A 6,650-nucleotide genomic window follows, 5' to 3' on the forward strand; every position below is an offset into this window, starting at 1 on the left:
GGTGTATAATTTTCTTTCTTTATTGGATCCTTTCCTGGTTTGGGCATCAGGGTGATATTTGCTTCATAGAATGTGTTGGGAAGTATTCCTTCTTTTTCTATGCTTTGGAAAACATTGTATAATATAGGTACTAGTTCCTCTTGAAATGTTTGATAGAATTCAGATGTGAATTCTGGTCCTGGACTTTTCTTTTTAGGAAGATTTCATATTGATGATGCTATTTCAGTGATTGATATAGGTCTATTTAAGATTTCTAATTCTTTCTGATTGGGTCTGGGAAGATGGCGTGCTTTTTGGTATTGGTCCATTTCCTTCAGATTTTCATATTTCTGGGAATAGAGATTTTTGTAGTAATCATTGAGGATTTTTTGAATTTCTGAAGTGTCAGTTGTTATTTCTCCTTTATCGTTTCTGATAGACAATATTAGAGATTTTACTTTTCTATTTCTGGTTAGGTTGGCCAAAGGTTTATCAATTTTGTTAATTTTTTCAAAAAAACAACTTTTTGTTTCATTGATCTTCAGAATGATCCTTTTGTTTTCAATTTCATTTAATTCTGCCCCAATTCTGGTTATTTCTTTTCTTCTGCTGGGTTTGGGGTTGGAATGTTCTCCCTTTTCCAGTTGCCTGAGATGATCCATTAAGTTGTTGGCTTCCTCTCTTTCTGTTTTCTTGATGAAGGCTTTCAATGCTATAAATTTCCCTCATAGGATTGCCTTTGCAGTATCCCACAGGTTTTGATAATTTGTGTCTTTGTTATATTTTAGTTCCAAAAATTTGTTGATTTCCTTCTTAATCTTGTCTTTAACCCAGCTATCAGTCAGCCTAAGATTATTTAGCTTCCATGACTTTATTTGGGTATGGAGATTCCCATTGCGGTTGAGTTCAACTTTTATTCCATGGTGGTCCGAGAAGATACAAGGAATAATTTCTATAGTTTTATATTTGCTGAGGTTAGACTTGTGTCCTATGATATGGTTTATTTTGGCTGATGAGAAGAATGTATATTCAGTTTTATTAGGGTGAAATGTTCTGTAGAGGTCTGTAAATTGCATTAGTTCTAGGGTCAGGTTTAAACCTAATATTTATTTGTTTAGTGTCTTCTTGGAAGATCTATCCAAAACTGTCAAAGGGGTGTTAACATCTTCAACTATTATAGTGCAGGACGATATCAAGTTGTTCATATCCATTAGGGTTTGCTTTATGAATTGAGGAGCATTCTAGTAGGGTGCATAAATGTTAATTATTGAAATCTCTTCATGTTGGGTGTCTATCTTGACAAATATGTAATGACCTTCTTTATCTTTGTTGATTTAAAGCCAATTGTATCTGCTACTAAAATTGCAACCCCTGCTTTTTTCTGGTTTCCATTTGCCTGTATTATACAAGACCATCCCTTTACCCTGATTCTATTTTTATCCTTTAAGGTAAGGTGAGATTCTTGTATACAATAGAAATCTGGTCTGAGTTTATGTATCAAGGCAGCCAGCCTATGCCTCTTTAGAGGACAATTTAAACCATTCACATTAATTGAGAGAATTGATAAGCCTAGTTGTGTTTTGGGTATCATTATTTTTGGATGTTCAGTGAACATCTTTAATCCTTTCAGCACTGTGGAAGTTGGGTTGTGTTCAACAAATTTCGGGGTGAGTTTACTTTGGAGGTAGAGCATTGCGCTGGTCATTGTGGAAGATGGGTCTGAGAATATCCAGGAGAGCTGGTTTAGTTATGGCATAATTCTTCAACATGTCTATGTCGTTGTGATTTCTCCATCACAAATGAAACTCAGTTTAGCTGGATAGAGGATCCTGGGCTGGAAGTTGCTTTGTTTAAGAGATCGAAGGTTGTTGATCATTTTCTTCTGGCTTGAAACATTTTGGCTGAGAGATATGCAGTTATTCTGATATTTTTCCCTTTGTAGGTGATGCCTTTCTTATGTCTGGCTGCTTGCAGAATTTTCTCCTTCATCTTAACTTTGGCAAAGTTAATCACAATGTGTCTAGAAGAGGTTTTATTTGGCATGAGTCTTGCTGGAGTTCTAAAACTGTCTTCTATCTGAAGTTCTGAATCTCTTGCAATGTTTGAGAAATCTCCTCCAAAATCTCTTGGAGTAGAGCATCTGTACCTTTAGGACCATCCTCTCCTCCTTCAGGAATTCCTATAAGACGAATGTTTGATCTTTTGGAGTGATCCCACAACTCTCTCAGGGAATGATCAGTTTTTGCTCTCCATTTGTCTACCTCGTTGAATGTTTGGGAACATTCAAAAACTTTGTCCTCAGTTTCAGAGATCCTTTCTTCTGCCTGGTCAACTCTATTAGTGAGGGATTCTACTATATTTTGGAGCTCCTCAACTAACTTTTTCATTTCCCTGAGCTCTGCTATCTCTTTTTTCATTATGTCCATATCTTTGGTGACTTGGGCTTTGAATTCATTAATTTCTTTAACTACTCTTTGGAATTCAATTTCCATTTTTTCTTCCATTCTATTTATCTTATTGGCAATCCATATTCCGAATTCAGTTTCTGACATTGCTGCCATTTGTCTATGCATGGCATCTTCAGTTGTATCTCCTTTGTCATTTTTTGGGGGGTGTGATCTACTCTGGTTATTCATGTTGCCAGAGTTCTTCTGTTGGGTCTGCACCATGTTTGTTTTCTACTGTTTGGTTATTAGAACTGGTAGGGTGATTGAATTGGGGTTCCCAGGTAGTAGAGATAGCCCCTTATCAAAGCTCTAGGCTTTATAATTGTGACTTATCGCCTACAACCTTACAAAGGCCCCTTTCAAAGTTTTGACTGGAGACTCTGAGGACCTACTTGGTAGATAGTGCAGGATAGCTGTTTTGATATCAGCCAACCAATCCTCTATCCTAAGAAACCACCCTGTTAGATTTAAATCTCAACTGTGGAGAGATACAAACAGCTGTGGCACCCAGCCCCCACCCTTCAGTTCTTTTCCCCTACAGAACTTCAAAGGTCAGCCTCAGAATGTCCCAGAGTAGACAGCCCCAGACACGGGGCTACAACCAAATTGTCTCTGGCAGTGCAAACCCTGCCCAACAGAGAGGGGTTCAAGGACAATTCAAAGTAAAGGGATTCAAAGCACAATTGGAGCCAGGGATCCACACTCCCACCTGCCAGACTCAGTCCACACTGTTGTCTGCTTCTCTACTCACAGGCCCAGCTGGAGCCAGAGGTGAAGCCCCCGCCCACCAGTCTCAGTCCACACACATCTAGCCTCTGGAGTAGGGTCTGGAGTACTGCTGGCCAATCCAGTTAGAGTCAGGGGACCATGCCCCACATGCCAGACTCAGTTTACTGCCTGGCAAGCCTGTTTGCACGCTCTGTTAGAGTCAGGGCACCACACTCCATCTGCAGGTCTCAGCCCTCACCTGGTAAGCCTCTGCTCACCACCCCCACTGGAGGCAGTGGAGTATGCCCTAGCCCTAGCCTTGGTTCACACCCAGTAAGCCACTGCTCAAGGGTTCTGATGGAATCAGAAGACCACGCCCTTGCTCTCAGGTTATAGTCCACACCTATTAAGCCTCTGCTCACAGGCCCAGCAGGGACCAGCCCTGTCTGCCAAACTCAGTCCACACGGGAAACCACTCTCCTGCTGTGGGTGCTGTCAGAGCTGGGGGTTATGCCCCCTGTCCCACCAGACACAGCTGAAATCAAGGGTCAACACTACCACTGGCTGGGCATAGTCCTAATCAGGGGACGGCTCCTCCTCCCACTGCTCTTTCTTCCCATACCCTCTTTCTTCCCCGTTAGTTACAGATTTTGTCCTGGTGGTTGGTGGTCCACACTATGCCCAGGTCTCTCAGGACAAAACCAAACACTTTGTGCTCTGCAGGGGGCAGAACTTCAGACTGCCATGTGAGGAGGAAAGGGTGGACTGGAAGTTTGGACTTGTGGGGAAAAATGTCTGTTCAATTTTATGCCTGGCAGGGTGGTGACTAGGTTCATAGTGGGACCTCCCTGGAGAAAGGGACTTGGGGTTTAGTGGCTCTCTCCAGCAAGGTAAAATAAGAGGTCTTTTGTTCCCTGCTGGTTCACAGATAGCCTGCAGCATACCTCCTGCTTGGGGGAGGGGTCTCTGTCCTCTAGTCAATAGGCTTTATACCTGTATTTTGTGTTCCTGAATGCTCTTCCTTGGAGTTACAGCTTGCTGAACTTCTGTTTTGGCTCAGCTCCCCGTCTTTGGCTTTGTAGAGTCTGATTCGGTCCCCTTTTTCTTCCTGTGCTCAGGAGCCTCTGATGAGGGTTGCTACCAGTTGGTCATCTTCCCAGAATTCCTCTGATGTGAGTATTTTAATGATTATGTGAAATTTATAAAGTTCTAATGATCCTGATGTGACATCTGATAAGTCGCGATTCTGGCTGATATTTTAAAATCTTGCATCTAATAGAAATAACTAAATTTCCTTGTCAATTGTGAATTTTCATCAGACTTTTAAGCATAGTTAATTCTAAGTTTTGGTCATTCACAGTTTTTGTTTTGAATTCTACTCTAAAGCATTTGTAATCAACTGTAGCCCAAAATTAATTTTCATGGAAAAACCCTAATAAGTATGCTTGAACACAAATTTGTTATAAATTTAAGATCAATGGGCTAAATACAAATTTCCAGAACTCTGATTAAGAAACTAATGAGTTCATGAAAATGCCAATCAAAATTCAGAACAACAAAAATTAATTATATGAGCTTGAGTAACTGATGAAGATAATGTTTTCTTGACTTTAAGACATTATTGGTTCTTTACTTAAATGTTCTTTTTTTCAAGTTGAAGGTAATTTGGTAAAGTATACTTTTGAGAACAAAAATGGAAGTGTTTGCTTTTTCTCTCTCCTTGGTTCTTCCAAAATGTTCATGAATAATCTTAATTTTTATGACTATGGTCATTTGCATAATTTAAATAAAACTCTGCTCTCTATAAGAGGGTTAGTTGGAGACATTGGTTATAGTATTAAGGATTTACTGAAATATTATATTATGAGTGTACATGAAGTGCCTGGTTTCAAGGGTTTCCTGTCTTACAATGAGTAAGTAGAAATTATCACTTTCTAGCAGGCATAAAAACTTAAGACTATGAGTAAAATCTAAAGTTTTCCTTCATCTGTTTTAAGCCTTAAGAGGTTTTAAATTGGAGATTCTTATGTAATCAACACAGAGGGAAAAAGTCATGCTTCTAAAACACATCTCTTAACACACCTGTTATTATGTTGTGCAGTCCTGTGTATGCTTTTGAAGTTCTTATCTACCTAGAGACTAGACGGGATCCTGAATTCTCCTCTATTCCTCCAATCCAACCTTCTTCCATGGAATTACTAAAAACGAGGAACTGTTCCTAAAGCCCTATAAGCTGAAACTAGATCAATTTTAAGAAGCCTCATCTCACACAAAAATTCACCAAAACATTTTATGTCACAATCAGAGACAAATTGCAAACCAGAATGAGAAGTTGACCTTTTCACAGTGTACACTGTTTTTCTCAAGATGTCAAAACAGGACTCCCCATCATAATGAGACATTTATACACTTTAAAACTACTTTTTTCACTTAGGCAGGATAGTATTGCATCTGAAATTTCATAACCAGTATCTCTTGCTGGTAAGTTCAATAGAACTTAACCTAAGAGGTTCCTTGTTATCCATTGGTTAACTGAGAAGATATCTCTAGTATTGCCAATACTGCACCTGGATACATTGTTATGGGAAAGTTGAGACCTATACACACCCAATAAGATACCAGGCCACACAGTTACAACAGATCTCACCTAATTCCCTAAGTTCATTTGATTCATTCACTTGGTTGTCTTTAAGCCTAAGATCATGGTTCAAAACCATTATGCAACCTGAGAATATAACTTCACTTTGTATTTTCCCTTTTTAAACTTTCTCTATGTTACTTGTTAAATTTTGGCAGAAGTGCAACTTGTAACAGAATAGTGCTGGCCAGGAACCTTGAGATAACAGAAAAAGACTATGGGACAAAATTGCACTTAACAATGGACCTCAGGTAGATTTGGCCTGAGAGCCACTCTTCAACCTTTCTAGATGCTCAAATATGGTCAGGAGGCCAGCACCAGGACTAGTCCATCCCAACACTGAAGGATAATCAAAACCTAAATACAAGGTGATTGATACTTTCAGAGACAGGTCTTACTCAAAAGGGAGAAATGGGAAAGTTGTCAGAATCAAAATGGAGACATATGTGTTAAAAACCAAAAACAAAACCAAAAAACCTAAAAATGGAGCTGAGGAAGTCTGTGAAGAGAGGAATCTCATGCCTGTATACCTAATAACAAAAACCGCCACAAAAGTCTCTGTAAAAACCACAATATTGCACAAAGGCCACCGCAAACTTATACAAAAAAATACTTGTGCAAGGACATCTGCTCAGCAAATGCTGGTTCATCATCAGGTTGTTTTTTCCCATGTTATTGATCTTTGTAGACAAGGATAATGAACTCAAAAATTAGGTAGTCCTCCTCATTTTTACTCTAAAATCTTCTGTCTGTCTTTATCTCCCTGAATGTGCACATAGTCCTTTACGGCATGCTCTGTTCCTGAATAAACATATTTTTCTTTTAGAGAGCCTTTCTTTGTTTGTTTTTTAGGTCACCTTATACAAAAAAGTTACACC

The sequence above is a fragment of the Otolemur garnettii genome, unplaced genomic scaffold, assembly GCF_000181295.1.
Source record: "Otolemur garnettii isolate 467f Iridium unplaced genomic scaffold, OtoGar3 scaffold00275, whole genome shotgun sequence".
Taxonomy (NCBI): Eukaryota; Metazoa; Chordata; class Mammalia; order Primates; family Galagidae; genus Otolemur; species Otolemur garnettii.